This window comes from Suncus etruscus, chromosome 1 (assembly GCF_024139225.1).
Source record: "Suncus etruscus isolate mSunEtr1 chromosome 1, mSunEtr1.pri.cur, whole genome shotgun sequence".
NCBI classification, from domain to species: Eukaryota; Metazoa; Chordata; class Mammalia; order Eulipotyphla; family Soricidae; genus Suncus; species Suncus etruscus.
The window spans coordinates 44,681,208-44,698,938 of NC_064848.1; the positions used below are offsets into that span (position 1 = coordinate 44,681,208).

The following is a 17,731-nucleotide window of genomic DNA, read 5'->3' on the forward strand; positions in this document are numbered from 1 at the left end:
CGAATGACTAGGGGCAAATCTCAGTCTGCTGGTTTTAGTTTGAATGTGAACTCGACCTGATACTAGCCTTCTAATTTAAATAGGTAAGCACTAACTTTCCAGTGAGTATATGAGTAGGATTGATTTCATAATATACAAAAATGTAACAGCAAAGTACAGAATAAATCTCAATCCAAATATTCCATACAAAGAAACATTCTATGGAGGGACTATTGTGTAGAATTCTCTGGAAACTCTCCATAGGACTAAAGATCAAATGTCTGACAGTAATTATCAATACAAAAACAAATAACAAAATTTGAGGAAGGCTGGGTCATCTATTATAAAGGTCATGTTCTTCCCTTCATAATGATGAAAAAGCAGTAACCCTAGAGCCTAGTTAGACATTTCTGAAAAGAGAATGGTATTTTCAGAACTTCAAGAATCAGAGAAACAAAGAAATGCTATCACCAGCTGAAAAAGAACATTATGGAAAATCTATGACCTACTTGTCTGGGTCATTATCTTAAAAACAAATTGTATTGCTAAACATGACAGGATGATTATCTTGTACTTTTAATAAAGAACTAAACTATGTTTTGAATTATTTACTTTATAATATAGTACCACAATGTGATTAATATCTGGATATATAAATAGTTAACTTATCTGTGAAATTAAGTGAAAGATCACAATGACATATTGATGGGGTAATACTATATTTTATTTCTCTCTTAATGACCTCAAATGTCTTCTGATAGGCTATTTTTAAAAATTCCTTCCTTAAATAATCGTAAGTCAATGAATCTTCCAGTAATTGTAGTAAACTCAAGAACTACATGAACTTATTATTTTATGAACTTTTCTTTTTCAGGAAAGAGTGCAGCTACTTTCTGCAAAACAGACGTTTCTCACAAGATTTTCACATAGTACACTGCATGAATTGAGTTAGTTTCCAAGTCTATCACTGATGGGAATATTTTAAATTCAGACTGGGTAAACTGTCAAGTTAACACTATGGAGACATGAGTACATGAACAGGGGGAAAAGACCTTGGTTGCTCATCTGACTTAATGACTTTTATTGATCAAATTGTGTTGCAAAGTAATATTTTTAGGATACTTACTTTAGATAGTATTTCAATCATCAGAAGGTTGGTTTTTAGGGTGTTTGTATTTTTAATTAATTCTCTTCATATGAATGTCAAAACACGATTACTAAGCAAACTAGACTTCTGTGAAAAGAAAATGGTATTGCCAGGACCTCAGAAATAATAGTTACAAGAAAATAACAAGAAAAATAGCATTTATAGGAAAAATGTGACATTTATTTGTCTGGGTCACATTTTTAGGAAAAAAGCTGTATTAAATCTTATTTGTCTCTTCTTGGCACATGGGATTTTCCTTTATTTGGTTTATGTTGTTATATGTTATTATGGGATTAACACATATATATGACAACTCACAGGGTCCTTTAGATCTCTGATGCCCAAGGCTGGTCCTGATTTGTGCCTTATATCTTGGCATTTTGGTTAACAGTCATGCAGTAATTCATTTATTAAGTAAATGTTACTATCAATGCTACATTAGAAACAAATCAGATTGGCTTCCACCAAAGTCTTATTCAATTATTTCTGAGATGTATTTGACCTAAAGAGATAGACTTCTCTTTAATTAGTAGTCACATCAGAATGACAACTAGTGATAATCTGCTGCTTCCCCTTCCCCTTTCCAAAAGAAAAGTAATAAATACCTTTCTTTCTTTCTTAACTAATATCTTTATTTAAACACCTTGATTACAAATATGATTGTAGTTGCGTTTCAGTCATGTAAAGAACACCCCCCTTCACCAGTGCAACATTCCCATCACCAATGTCCTAATTTCCCTCCTCTCTACCCCACCCCCACCTGTACTCTAGACAGGCTTTCTACTTTCCTCATTCATTCACATTGCTATGATAGTTCTCAATTTAGTTATTTCTCTAACTGCACTCATCACTCTTTGTGGTAAGCTTCATGTTGTGAGCTGGACCTTTTAACCCTCCTCTCTTTTGTCTCAGAATTATTGCAAAAATGTCTTTTATTTTTCTTAAAACCCATAAATGAGTGAGACTATTCTGCATCTATCTCTCTCCCTCTGACTTATTTCACTCAGCATAATCCATGTTCATCCATGTATAGAAGAATTTCATGACTTCATCTCTCCTGACGGCTGCATAATATTCCATTGTGTATATGTACCACAGTTTCTTTAGCCATTCATTTGTTGAAGGGCATCTTGGTTATTTCCAGAGTCTGGCTATTGTAAACAGTGCTGCAATGAATGTAGGTGTGAGGAAGGAATTTTTGTATTGTATTTTTGTGTTCCTCTGGTATATCCCTAGGAGTGGTATAGCTATGTATATATAAGATGTATGGGAGCTCAATTTCCATTTTTGAAGGAATCTCCATATCACTTTCCATAAAGGTTACACTAGAAAGCATTCCCACTAGCAATAAATAAGACTTAACATGTAGGTAAAACAATCCATGACATTGAGACTAAAGGCATCTTCAAGAAGGAAACTGCACTCTCCAAACAAGTGGAAACAGAGATAAACAGATGGGAATATATTTAGCTGAGAAGCTTCTGCACCTCAAAGGAAATACGCCCAGGATACAAGAGCCACCCACTGAGTGGGGGAAACTATTCACCCAATACTCATCAGATAAGAGGCTAATATCCAAAATATACAAGGCACTGACAGAACTTTACAAGAAAAAAGCATCTAATCCCATCAAAAAATGGGGAGAAGAAATTAACAGACACTTTGGCAAAGAAGAAAAGCAAATGGCCAAAAGGCACATGAAAAAATGCTCCCCATCACTAATAATCAGGAGATGAAAATCAAAACAACTATGAGATGCCATCTCATATAAATTGGTGCACCACAGAAATTGGTACACATCACAAAGAATGAGAACAAGTAGTGCTGGCGGGGATGTGGAGAGAAAGGAACTCATATTTATTGCTGGTCGAAATACCTTTCTTTCAATGGCAATGTTTGCTGATAAAAATAAGATCCAGTGGGCTTGGATAGTTCTGGGGGAGTTAGCATCTACAGGCTAAAAGTTTTGGTTGGGGGCCAAATAGATAGCCTGGAGGTAAGACGTTTGCCTTACATGTAGAAAGTTGGGTGTTCAAATCCAACATCCCATATGGTCCCATATGCCAGGAGCGATTTCTGAGCATAGAGCCAGAAGTAACCACTGAGCTGCTGGGTGTGACCCAAAAACCAAGAACCAAAAAAAAAAAAAAAATTGTGGTGGAAGTTCTAGATGCTGCAGTCACGCAGTCACTGTTGTTCACCTAGTTTTCTAGTTAGTTGGACTGTAGTTCTGCTATACAAAATATACAGATTCTTCATATCACCAATATACAGGGCCAGAGAGAAAGGTAATAAATAAATGTGTTTGAGTAGACCTGTGACACAGAGTGATCTGAATACTTTTGCTATTATACTTGACTTTGAGCACAATTCTCTATCCCTAACTTCTATCAGCAGAGCCAGAACTATCTCAGTATAATCAGAGGAAACATTTTATAATCTGAATGCTTCACTGTTTCAGCTCTCATTTGGTTTGTTTCTTTCTGGAAGTCAGGTAGAATTGAGGGAAAAAACAGTTTGGAAAGATTAGATTAATGAAGTCTCCAAGTTTGATTTGTTTACTTTTCAAAGGAATGACCAATAAAATCTCTTAAAAGTTTGAGATTTAGTTTATCACTTGTATTATTTTATAACAATTTTATTTAAAATTTTTCGATAAATTTCTTTGGTCCCAGTAAAATTTTAGTACAGTTTAATGAAAGTACTTTTAAGTTTGATATTAAGTGGGCAACTGTAGAAATTTGCTAAGGAGACTGTTGTAATGTGATATTAATAACACAGAAAGACACAAATTTGCTGAAGAAACCTCAAAAACTATTTCAGAAATCACTAGCTATTTTTTTATCACTAGCTATTTTTAAGAAGATTGCATGTAATAAAGATGATTTAGCACACACAGCTGCAAAAAGTGCTTTTTACCATCACTGTGAATCTGTCCCTTTAATTTAGAGTACATGACTGTTTTCCCTAACTAATTTAGCTCATTTACTTTAAATATTTTGATATTTTGTATAATAAGCAAAGCAAGAAGATATATTAATAAATTGATTTTATAAGTATGAAATGGTAGTTTCTATCATTTACCATCATATGCTTTAAATAGAAAAAAATACACTCATTCCAATAATGAAGGAAATATTTTCATTCAATATTCTAGATTAAGGCAAAGTTTTGAGTTAATTGGTTAACAATTAAAACATTTGATGCTACTATAAATGTTTTTGTATAGTCCATTCAATTCAGGATCTAAGCAATATAATACAGTGGGTAGTACTCGAATTGCACTCAGCCAACCTTAGTTCAATACCTGATACCACTTACGATCCTGAAAAAAGTCAAAGTGACCCCTGAACACAGGGCTAGGAGTTAGCATGGCTGGATGTGGCCTTACTTTCCAAAATCCAAACTTTATATGAGATTATAATCAAGCATACATGTAATTCCATCCAGAACAGCTGATAGATAGTGTATCAAATGTGATGGTATACTAATTGTAAGAGAAAATAAATTTCAAAAATAATTTTCTATATTCAAATTAAAGATGACTATTTAAAACTGAATGATTAAGTATTAAATAGGACCAAATATACTTAAAATGGAGGCATTAACTTTTTCTTTTTGTTATTCATTTTAAAAAGGTTTCAAACACTGAATAGGCTCTTGCTTATAAATTTAGTGCTCTTTATTATAAATTTTTTGTAACTAAATACTTTAAATTTTGATTACCTTTTGTTTCATATAAGTTGAATTTCTTTATCCACTTTTTTGTGAAATGCCAGATGTTTTTACATTAAAGTTTTTACTGAAAGATTATTTATTAAAAATAGAAACTTTAGGGAGTGCTATTACTGTGGGAAAATAGGATTGCAAATAGATGTACAAACTTATTTCGCTCTAAATATGCAGTTCTTGAACATAAAATTAAGCATGAAGAATTAAATTATTTTCAAATTCAAATCAGAAATGATTCATATATAAAATACCTAATTTGGTTTAGAGAAAATGACAATATAATAATTTCTATAAACATGAGTATTATAAAACTGCATTTAGTAACATCAATAAAATGCTAATGGAAAGTAAAAAATAACATGTAGTAAATGTTAATTATATACCATCAACTATATTTTATGAAATAGTTTATAAATATGCCAAAATATAATACCAGCAATTATCTCATCTCCTCATTGCAGCTCTTACAGGTTAATGTGACATATTTTAATGAAGACACATAGCTCTAAGAAGTCAAGTCACTTGTTTAATATCAGCAGTAATACCTGGTATTTAATCAAAATTTGCTTGATAAAATAGCAATTTTCTTTAAAACTTACTTTCAATTCTATCTAGTCATGATAAGGTGAGAACTATTAGAAAAATATCTTAAAATCAAAATGATTTTACTGTCATAGTCATTTATTTGTCTTTCTTCTTGGAAACCAGTTGAAATCAAAAGGTGTATTTAGAGAAGATTATGCTCATTAAAACCTATATTTTTTTTCCAAATTACCAAAGGAATGCCTGTTAACAAATCTGTATAAATCTTGATACTACTATATTTAGAAGGATGCAATTGAGAGATGACAACTTTCCAAATTTGTGATTATCAAAATCTCATTCCATTAGAAATCATACAGGAAAATACCTTCAGGGGAACTCGTGAAATAATTTGCCATTGGAACCAACATTCATAGTTGAGTGAGTAAATGAGGATTCTTTCATGAAGCAAAATTTAGGAGAAAATTGATGAAACAAAAATAAAAGAAGCTTTAACTATAATGAAGATCAATCTTTTTTAAACTTGCCATATATCAACATTAGTTCGGGCACTTGAAGATCATATTTATATGTTTCACTGAGGAAGACTATATTTCTAAATTGTTGGCAGTGGACTCCATGTAGGTAGTTCAGTTTTTTCCCAGTAGTTGGAGGGGGCTGTTACCCAAAGAATGTAATTATATTAATTTAAAAAAAAGTTTACGGAACTGAAGTGATAGCACAGTAGTAGGGCATTTGCCTTGCATACATTTGACCAAGATGGACCTGGATCAATTTTTGGCATCCCATAGAGTCCCTGGAACATGCCAGGTGCAATTTCTAAGTTTAGAGCCAGGAGTAACCCCAGAGCTTCACCAGTGTGACCCAAAAACCAAAACCAAAAAAAGAAAAAAAGAAAAAAATGTTGATGTAGGATTTGGAGCGATTGAGAACAAGAGAGACATTCTGGTTGAGCTAGACAATTGAAATTATTTCAACTCCCATCATAGAGCAAATGAAAGAAAGCTTGGATATCTAAATCTAGCTTTTAGTGACTTCTGAGTTATACATTAGGTAAGGAAGGGATTAGTGTGAATGGTGAATGGATCTAATTTTGATACTTAGCCTCTTACTTCACACTACTCTATATAATTTCTAGTGAAATTCTGCAAAAAAAAATTATGCCCACTTATAATTATACATATCTTCTACTCAAAAATTTGTTTTCTAAAATTTCTTCTTCTGTCTTCCTTAGTGACTATTGTTTTTGCCAAGTATTGTGAGTTGGTGATATAAAATATATATTTTAGCAATTTCCTGTGCAAAGTCTGGGATAGAGGGCATCACTAAGATCAATGCCAAGTGGGTAATACAAACACACAGCCAGATACAAAAGAGAATGCAAAGAATGTGGCAAATGCTATATGGAGTAACAGGAGCTCAAGTTTGCTCTTTTGTTGTTGGTAGTGATGCCAAGGATCAATGCCAAGGTCACATACATAATAGGCACATAAATCATATTCCTAGTTCTCTCAAGTTCATTATTTAAAAAAAATTGGGCCACACCTCGTGGTTCTCAGGGCTTACTCCTGACCCTGTGCTCAGGAATATCTCTTGCAGGACCTGGGATACCAAACGGAGTGCTGGAGATTGAACCAAGGTCAACTGAATGCAAGACAAGCATCCTATGTCTGTACTATAGCCCCTCCAAGTTCACTCTTGAAGGATTTAAGTTGATGGAAGTGAAGAGAGTACTTAGTATCAGCAGAACCCGAATAAAGGAAAGCTCATGATTCTTTTTTAAAATATAAAATTAACCAGATGAAGGATGCTTGCCTTGCACGCAACTGGCCCAGGACAGGCCTCGGTTTGATCCCCTGTATTCTATATGGTCCCCCAAGCCAGGAGCAATTTCTGAGAGCATAGCTAGGAGTAACCCCTGAGCATCACCGGGTGTGACCAAAAACAAAACCAAGAAAAAGAAAAAAGAAAAGAAAAAGAAATTAACCAAATGGAAGGATAGTTTGAATGTTTTTCTAGAAGCTGATGAGGTTGGAAAGTGGGGATAGGAGAGGGCAGTTCTGAACCAGTAGGCTAGGCCAGGGAGTTTAGCTCATGACCACTTGGATTTAGATGAGGGTGATTAAGAAGGAAAACAATGTGAACTATTTTTTCAGCCAATTGCACTTATTTTTTTTAAACTTCCTAACCACAATGATTTAATATCTTAATCCTAAGTGGTGGGAAAAGATGTAAAGATTGGGGAGACATTGTGTATAGATTAGTTTGGATCTAAACAGTCAGATCAAGTTAAGGTTTTCAGTGATCTTTCAACCTGTATTAGAAAGATAGAAGAAAAGCATGTAAAAAAAACTCAAGACTACTTTGAATATTACCTTATTTTATGTTATATCATTTTTCTAATAGACACAGAATGTTATTAGTAGAGGTGTACGAGAGAAAAATCAACTTTGGAATATATATTTGAAAGTTTTCTCCTCTACGAAGTATGGCATTTTTCAACCATGTAATGCTAGAAATTTTCCCTATTCTGTTCTCAAATTGAGACAAATTTGAAAGATTCCAACTATTTTTAACTCAAAGATTTTATTCTTGAGCTTGAATGTGAAGTAGTGGAACATAGAGATAAGACTACTGCTATGACTCCTGGGAAATTGAATTCTTACTCAGGTTTTATCTTTTGCTTTTACAAATACCTTAGAATATTCCAAGATTCTGGAGGTCTGGGGTTCGTCAACAACAAATAAAGCTAGTTATATTAGAAGGGTACTAAGCTACTGTGAGAATATATTTGCCCTCAATTGTTTTATTTTTCATGCTGTGTCACTTTCCAGAAAGTTGAACTTGAATATATGTGGTGTGAGAATTGTGAGGTTTATTGTCTTGCTAAATGTATACCATCATGTAAGATCATTCTATTATTTGTCAAGCATTTTTTAAATCAGCAGTTGGAGTTGGCATTAGTGAATGAGGCACCAGTGAGCACAAAGTTTTAGCACAAAGCATGTGATTTTTCCTTTTTTTTCTGCTGACTCTAGGCAAATTGAGTAAAAAAATAAAAAGAAAGAAAGTCTTCAGAGATGGTTTTGACTAAAACTTGGCATTTTGCATAAGTCTGTCCACAAAGATGCCCATTCATTATCAATGAATGCTTATTAAATTAGATGAATGGGTAGGTTCCAGAGGGAATTTCATTGCCCAAATACAAAAGCATTGCCCTTTCATAGAAATTCTCACGTGTAGTGATAGGTTATACATAGCTTTATACAGTGATTTTAACTATTTTTATCAGACATTATAGATATTATTTCCCACAAATAAAACTGTTTATATTATTACACTTTGCATTATTTTCTTTAAAGAAAAGTAGTGTGGCACTTCAGAACTCTAGCTCTTTTATAATCTGGCAATTTTGTTTTCTGGACATCCAACTAGCATTTTTATTTTGTGTCTTGATGGTACAAGTAAATTCACAAATAATAAAATTTTAGTTTTCATCTCAGTCAACAATTTTAAAGTTAAAATATCTTTAATTAAAGAGAAAAAAAGGGTAATCTAGAAAGCTATTAGAGAAGACTTGTGTAATTAAACATCTCAAAGGAAGTATTATTCATAGACTTTGTGAATAGTCTTGTTCCTGGATTATGTTTCTTGGTTGATTCTTTCTTAGGGTCAGTGTCAATCAAAACAGAACCCAGTGGATATTTAAGGAAGTGGCAAGAAGCTAAATTTTGGGAAAGACACACATCTAATAAAGAAGATGTATTACTAAAGTATAGTTTTGCTGCCGTAGAGAAAAGATCCTTAGTAGTGGGTTAGGTAAATTGCAGTTTATCTTATATAAGAGTCTCTGATTATATGGTTTCTGTTTTTGTGGCAGCCTCTTAAACCTGAGACATACCTTCATTTTCTGTCTTGAGCCTCTATCCTCAATGCATGATTTCCATCTAGTGGTTCAAGATGGCTGTTCCAGCTCCAGACATCACATGCATACTTTAGTTAGCAAAAAGAGGAAAAAAGGATTAAACTCTTTCCTATTAAGAATATGACCTATTATGCTTGTTGAGTAGGCTTGAAATTTAACATAATCCCTTCTGTGATATGTATTTTGGTGACCAAATCAGCTAAAATAAGCTATATTGGTAGTATATGGTAGTATAATTGGTAGTATATGGGCCAAAGCAATAGTACAGTGGTTAAACACTTGCCTTGCATGTGGCCAACTCTGGGTTCAACTGCCACCACATATAATTCCCAAGTAATACCAGGAATGTTCCCTGAGCACAGAGCCAGTTGTAAGCCCAAGCACATTTGGGTGTGACCAAAAAATAAAACAAAAAAAATCACAAACATTGGTATTGTATTTCTATGTGGTAATCATCATAGAAAATAAGGTTGACAAACTCAATAGTTTATATAATTAGTTTTTAGTAAATGATTAACAGAACTATATAATAAGGACAATAGAATATATAGTTTACTAAATTATACTAGATTCACTATCTTATGCAACTGTTTTTATATAACTGATGAAACTATAATTATAATAATAATAGGCTCTAATGTTCACTGAATCACAGTAACTTTTTTATATTATGTGTACCCTTACAATATGGTATAACTATAAGAAAATTAGTTACTTAAAAGAGAAGAAAAAATCAAGGATCAGAAAGAAAAATTGCTTTTACATAGACATATAGTTGGTAGATAGTATTCTTCTTTTTTTTTGTGACTTAAAATTATTTAATGTAAAAAAAATATGGAACGCTTCACGAATTTGCGTGTCATCCTTGCACAGGGGCCATGCTAATCTTCTCTGTATCGTTCCAATTTTAGTATATGTGCTGCCGAAGCGAGCACGATAGTATTCTTCTAGTTGTGGTAAATTCTCTGATTCCTAGAGGACTCTGAAGGTCAAAGTAAATGCTGGAGTTTCTTTTGTAGGGTTCAGCTATTGAATTGAAAAAAAAAACTTCCTGAAAATTTAATTCAAGGATGAGTTTCAGGGTCAAATTTAATCATAATGTGGAGACAAGGAATTTGGGGAGATGATTTAAATAGAAACTGACTATATTAGGACCATGGTGCTTTTGATAAAATTGATGAGGGTGAAACTTAAATCAAAGGACACAAGGAGGCTCTGTCCCTGTAGGAATCTTGCCAATGAGAAAATACCAGTTATTTGCAAGAGAAATAGTCATAAGGGAAATATTAACAGGTTAAAAGTAATTATTAAGTAATGAAAAATGGCAATAAAGAAAGTATAAGATAGTGGCTTTCAGTCCTGCATAGTTGTACAATATCCCTCAATACTTAGCAATGTCTGCAAGTGTTTTCGGTTGTCACAATTTCTGGGGAGATGTTATTGGCATCTAGTGGTGTAGGGGCTGCAAAATGCTACACATTTTAAATCATTAATCAGAATGTAACCAAATCAAAATATCATGGTTGAGGTTGAGAAGCACTGTCTTAAATGTTCTCTTTAGATAGCTTCTAGAGATAGGATATCTACCTTCCTTTAAGACTTCAGAAATAAGGGGAGAAGATGAGAATTATTAACATTTGTATATTAAAAATAATGTACTAAAATTCAGTGCTCTAATGAAAGTACATTGGGTATCAGGGGCTCACATCTTGGTGGCAAATGTAGGACAAGAAAGCTACTTATGATGTTTGAGAGGCTGTACACAAATTTATGCAGAGCAGAGGCAAGCATGATAAATTTTGTTATGACCAGAAGTGGGCCATGGGTAAAGAAGAATTAAAAAATATGACTTTATGGTCTAATGGTCAGAATTAATTATATTGAAAGAAATAGTTCTACAACTTGCCAAGGCAATAAAGATCATGATGTGTGCCCTCCACTAGAGGTCAAACATGTAACTCTAAGAGATGAGGGAGCAATGGAAAAATGAGTGAGAGAAACAGAGTATCAGTTAGTTGTTAGAGTCGTTCTCTTTAGGAATAAGGAGTTCACACATCACGATGCTTGTGTTCTTATTGAAAGAGTTATTGGAGTTTTGATTTAGAAACAGTGCTTCTTCGGGCCAGAGCAATAGCACATGTGGCTGACTCAGACTCGATCTCCAGCATCCCATATGTTCTTTGAACTTGCCAGGAGTAATTTCTGAGGAAGAGCACCCCGAGATGTAGCCAAAAAACAAGCAAAACAAATAAAAAAGAAATAGTGCTTCTTTGATAGTGATTATTGTGTAATATGATTGCATTTGTCAATCTGTTGTGACTCATCATTGAGCTGCTCTTGAACAAAAGTTCTTGTTTTATTTATTAGTATACTTTTTGTTTATTTGTAGTCAGTTACAATTTTTCTATCATCACATTCTACTTGTACTTTATACAAAAAAAGTGGGAATAAAGCTTAAAAAGTCACCATTAGTTTCTAAATGATAACAGTTCTGTCAAAACATTAGATGTTAATAGGAAAAATTTTATGTGATATATGTGATATATATGTGAAGTCTTTTTAGTTATCAAATATTTAATATAAATTAAAATTACTATAAAATATGTTTTAGAAAGAAAATTTTAGGGAGCAGGAAACTGGTTCAAATGGGTTAATATAGTACATGCTTTGTTTGTTGGAAACCTGGAATTGATCCTTGGCAATTGTATGGTCCATAGACTATTGTTAGGAGTAGTGATTCCTAAGCAATGCTAGGTAAGACGCTCAAATAAAATAAAAAGATAGTTTATAAATATATTAAATTTGTATCTCAGGAAGATGTCTATAACAGATATCCACAGATCTCAATTCTTTGTTCCTTCCTTCCTTCCTTCCTTCCTTCCTTCCTTCCTTCCTTCCTTCCTTCCTTCCTTCCTTCCTTCCTTCCTTCCTTCCTTCCTTCCTCCTTCCCTTCCTTCCTTCCTCCCTCCCTCCCTCCCTCCTCCCTCCCTCCCTCCCTCCCTCCCTCCCTCCCTCCCTCCCTCCCTCCCTTCCTTCCTTCCTTCCTTCCTTCCTTCCTTCCTTCCTTCCTTCCTTCCTTCCTTTCCTTCCTTCCTTCCTTCCTACCTTCCTCCCGGCCCTCCCTTTTCTCCTGCCCTCTTCCCTTCCCTCACCCTTCCCTCCCTTCCTCACTTCCCACTCTCCCTCTCTCCCCTCCCACGCCCTTCCTCCCTCCCTCCCTCCCTCCCTCCCATTCCTTCCTTCCTCGCCCCTCCCTCTCGTGAGGGTAGGGCGGTCTTTCTTTCTTTCTTTCTTTCTTTCCTTTCTTTCTTTCTTTCTTTCTTTCTTCTTTCTTTCTTCTTTCTTTTTCTTTCTTTCTTTCTTTCTTTCTTATCTTTCTTTCTTTCTTCTTCTTTCTTTCTTTCGTTCTTTCTCCTTCTTCTTTCTTTCTGCTCTTTCTTTTCTTTTCTTTCTTTCTTTCGTTCCTTTCTCTCGCTTTCCTTCCTTTCTTCCTGTCTTTCTTTCTCTTGTCTTTCTTCTTCGTTCTTTCTTTCGCTTTCGTTCTTTCTTTCTTCTTTTCTTCTTTGCTCTTTCTTCTTCCTCTTTCTTCTTTTGTTCTTTCTTTTTTCTTTCTTATGTTCTGTCTTCTTTCTTTTCATTTCTTTTGTCTTTCTTTCTTCCTTCTTGCTTTCTTTCTTTCTTTCGTTCTTTCTGTCTTTCTTTTCTTTCTTTCTTTTCTTTCTTTCATTCTTTCTTTCTTTCTTTCTTTTTTCTTTCTTTCTTTTCTTTCTTTTCTTTCTTCTTCTTCTTTCTTTCTTTCTTTCTTTCTTCTTTCTTCTTCTTCTTTCTTTCTTTCTTCTTTCTTTCTTTTTCTCTTTCTTTTCTTTCTTTCTTTTTTTTCTTTCTTTTTTTTTTCTTTCTTTCTTTCTTTTCTTTCTTTCTTTCTTTCTTTCTTTCTTTCTTTCTTTCTTTCTTTTCTTTCTCTTTCTTCTTCTTTTTCCTTTCTTTCTTATATATCTTAAATATCATAACATTATCATCATGTAGAATCATAGTGCCATAAACTAAGTGTTTTGAAATAACAGAGGGGCTTCCCAGATAGTAGCATGGGTAGGTATAGTGAGTATTTTAATTGCACAGGGCTATACATGACTATACATGACTTCCCATACAATGGTTCCTTGAGAACTATCAGGAGTGATTCCTAAGCATAGAGCCAGTAGTAACTTCTTAATACCAAGAGATATGATTCCCAAACTAGAGAAATAATAAATATTAAAAATATAAAACCTGGTCAGCATTTTCTTGGTATTGCAAGACAGAAGCTGATGTACTACCACTTGGAAGGAAGTAGTCAGTGAAGGGAAAAGTATCAATGCCTGGCAAACCTGGTCATGGTTAAAACCTCTAGGGATCATATTAGTGACAAGGGTTCTTTTAAGCAGTATATCTTTAGTCCCAGAATTAGACTTTCCCACTATGTACGTAAATATTCCTGTGAAAGATTTGTAATCCACTTTGGTCAAAATAAAAATAATTTAAATAAAAAAAAGAATTAGACTTTCATAGAATATAAGAAATATGAAAGGATACTGAAAACTATACACATGTGATATACATGCATGCATGAAATGGGCATTCTTCAGAGACAGATCTTTTGTTTTGTGCTGTATATCTAAATGGCATGTCAATCAACTCATTACCCATCTGGTATGCCAGGAATAAAACCTATGTGAAGAAGTTCTTGTTTTGAAGCTTTGGAACAAGAGTGACGTTTGTCTGCTTTATGATTCATATCTATGGTATCTAAACAAGCTCTTCTATTTCTGCTAGTATGCTTTTTTCTGGTTAAACAAATGCAGCATAGAGCTAAGCAGTTCTACACCTTATTGCATCCATTGCTGTAGAGAAAATGTGTGTAATGAAACTGTAATTTCCAAATTTTTCTCTGATGAACTTTGCCCAACATTTCCAAGTTAGTTCAAGATCCAAAGACAGTATTTCATGTTTTAGGAAGAAATAGTTTAACTGCCTATCTCCTAGCCTCCTAATCTTCTACCCTCCATTTAGTGACAATTGTTTTAATATTTCTTGATTTTTTTTGTCACTAGAGTCAAAAAATGGTCTAGAGGCAGACATTTGCTGATATGACCCTTTGCTGTCTGAAACTTATTTTCTAGGTCAGAATGTAGGCAGAAAATATTAGCACACAAACAAATACATACTTTTTATTTAAGGTGAATACCATAAAGAAAAAGAACATGGTCATCTAGAGGTAGTGAAGTACAGATACTTACTATATGTTGATTGGGTGAGGTATGCTTTCTCTTAGTAATATTTAAACTTATGCTTACATAAAATAGCTGAATTACGTAGAATTTTGTATAAACAACCTCTTTGGTCATTATCATTTTGTGTTTCTAAAGTATGAACTAAAAATGTTCCTGATAGGGTTTTAAAAAAAGTAGTAGCCACTTTTGGCAGAACTCAGCCACAGAGGGAATTAGGGATGGCGGTCCTTGAAAAAACACCAGGGTTGTAACTGTTGAAGAGTATTAGTGCCAGGCATAGGAACTCGTGGCCTTGCACATACTAGGCATGTGCTCTTCCTCTTGATCCTCCTCCATATAAGTTTTGGGAAAACTAATAGAATTCATGTAATCCAGATAAAGTCTTTCTCCTGGCTCTGGCATGACTACTTTCTTCCCAGGCATTATATGTTTTGACATGATGCTATAACTTGAAAAATTTATTTTGTTCTAAGGCTAAGTGAAAATTAAATATGTGATTCTGTTCTTTATTTCCATGTGAAGATGGCATTTCAGAATTTCTTGTTGTGTTGGCATTGCTTCACTGGGAGAGACTTCAAGTGAGCAGTTGTACAAGGGGTGAGCCCTGCTTTGATGTGTCCCCATTTAAGATATCCTACAGTAAGACCAAAAAAACACATCTACTTTATTGCTCCTTATAGTGCACTTCTATTGTCTTAAAATATAGTCCTTTTGAAGACTATTCTGTGTTTATCTCACTCCCTCTAACTTATTTAACTCAGCATAATAGATTCAATGCACATCCATGTATAGGAGAAATTTCATGACTTCATCTCTCCTGACGGCTACATAAAATTTCATTGTGTATATGTACCACAGTTTCTTTAGCCATTCATCTGTTGAAGGGCATCTTGGTTGTTTCCAGAGTCTGGCTATTGTAAATAGCATTGTAATGAATATAGGTTTGAGGAAGGGATTTTTGTGTTCCTCAGATATATCCCTAGGAGTGGTATAGATGGATCATAAGGGAGATTAATTTCCAGTTTTTGGAGGAATTCCATATCACTTTCTATAAAGTTGGACTAGACGGCATTCCCACCAGCAGTGAAAAAGAGTTCCTTTCTCTCCACATCCCCACCAGCACTGCTTGTTCTCATTCTTTGTGATGTGTGCCAATCTATGTGGTGTGAGATGGTACCTCATAGTTGTTTTGATTTGTGAAAAGTTAATTTTCTGTGCTCTTTCAGTGAAGAGATGCATTTGTTTTCAGAAATTATGGAAAAATAGTTCAATATGCTTTATTTATTACACTGTTTTAATTTATAAAAACCTGGGGTATTTTATGATTTCATGAACAAGTATATATTATAATAATAGTATAATGTACTCCATTTTTTTTGTTGTCAACCATTCTTATCTCATTCTGAATCATGTTCCTTGAGCATTGCTTCTTGAAGTCATTTTTAAGCAAGATAAACAAAACCAAAACCATAAAAGGTAGTTGATTACCTTTTCATTCATTGTTCTTTTATTAGCTATTTAAACAACTATTTTTGATCACTTTTCTGTTCTGAAGAGGTGTTAAGAATCAACCATGGGCAAGGTCTGGTTACTTTGCATTGTATCTTCCCAGCTCTTATCAGATCATAGGTTTTCTTTAACTAGATGTGTTTTTAATTTTTTTCTTTAACTATGGTATCCAGTTTTCACTAATTATGAACATAGATCTTGGTTAATATTATGATGTTGTTAAATGTGTAGAATAATACTGTGTTTTTTATGAATGGTATAGTAGCATTTGTACTCTAGACATGAAAGGACATAGAAATGCTTACCTATTACAGAAACTGGTGATGCACACCTCTATAACATATTTTCTGCTCATATAAAATCACAGTAGAAAATGGAGAAATTAAGGAAAATCTAGGGAATAAAGTTTTATCACAGGTTTTTATCAGGAAATAATATTTATTAATATTTATATTATTGACTTCCATGTGTTAATTTACATATATGTTGTATTTTGAAGGTGCACTGATATTATCTAGGTTTTCTCAGTGCTGTTGTGTTACATACACATACTTTTCATTGATTTGTCCCCATAAGTCTGGTGGATGAAGTGATAGTGTGACATTCAATTTACATAGGAGATACTGACTTACTCGTGGTCTCTAAACTATTAATAGAAGAGTTGCAGTTGCATGTATATAGAGATTATTTTGTAAAAGTCCTTTTTAGAAATGCTTTCTAAATTTTTGTCATCTAGTTCGATATATAGCTTGATTCTTGGTCAAATACGGTAAAGCTAGAAACTAAGATTGCCCTTAGTAGCTTTGGTGAGGGAGATATTTTGTGATATGTGATATTTTACTTACTGAAAGCAAAGATAGCTAGATTCTCTGCAGATGAAAACTTAGGTGGGCCTAGTGGCTTATTTTTGGACTTACTACAAAGTTCAAAGGACATTAATTTTGCTATAGGCATCTGACTGATTCTATTGATCAATGTTCAAGAAGTTGGATTTCTGGTATGATGCTACCTGGCTCATAACTCCAGCAGGGTGGAGTCAGCACAGGGTTGCCTGTGTGTTTTGTTGTCTAGTGGCCAAAACATATGATCTGTAAATAAAATGAACAGACTGTATATCTTCTCTTGTAAGCATGTTCTTCCCAAATCAATGATAGAACTTGCTATTTCAATCAAAATATTAAAGTAGTAGCAGCAGTCTTTTCAGCACTTGTTTAGCTTGGAGAAAGCATTTCTACAGTCATTGTTACAGACTGAGTCGTAAAATAAGACTTTGATTCGTACAATGACAAGCAATATTTTATTCTGTTTTCAATGCATTTGTTTGTAATTATAGTGCTTGAATTTGTGTGTGTGTGTGTGTGTGTGTGTGTGTGTGTGTGTGTTTTTCCGTGCGAGAAGCACTGCCACACTGCAAAGGAAGTGCATCAAATGAATATGGTCAGACTCATGTTCTGTTGTGGATTAAGGTATTTCATGGAAACAATAAAGCCTTTACTAAAAATCATTCTATAAACTATAAATAATTCCCTAAGGTCTACTTGAATTCTGTAGAATAAATGTGAAATATATGTACAAAGACCAAAGTGATTTTTCTATTTTAGAGTTTCTTTCTAAAATTCCACAAAT

At 33.7% G+C, this 17,731-nt stretch overlaps 1 non-coding gene across 1 annotated transcript; it reads right to left on the reverse strand.

The window, feature by feature from the left end:
• Positions 1–10,154: 10,154 nt before the first annotated feature.
• Positions 10,155–10,261, reverse strand: LOC125995987 (U6 spliceosomal RNA). Its single transcript, XR_007491196.1, has one exon. It is a non-coding gene; the product is annotated as a U6 spliceosomal RNA (small nuclear RNA).
• Positions 10,262–17,731: the final 7,470 nt, after the last annotated feature.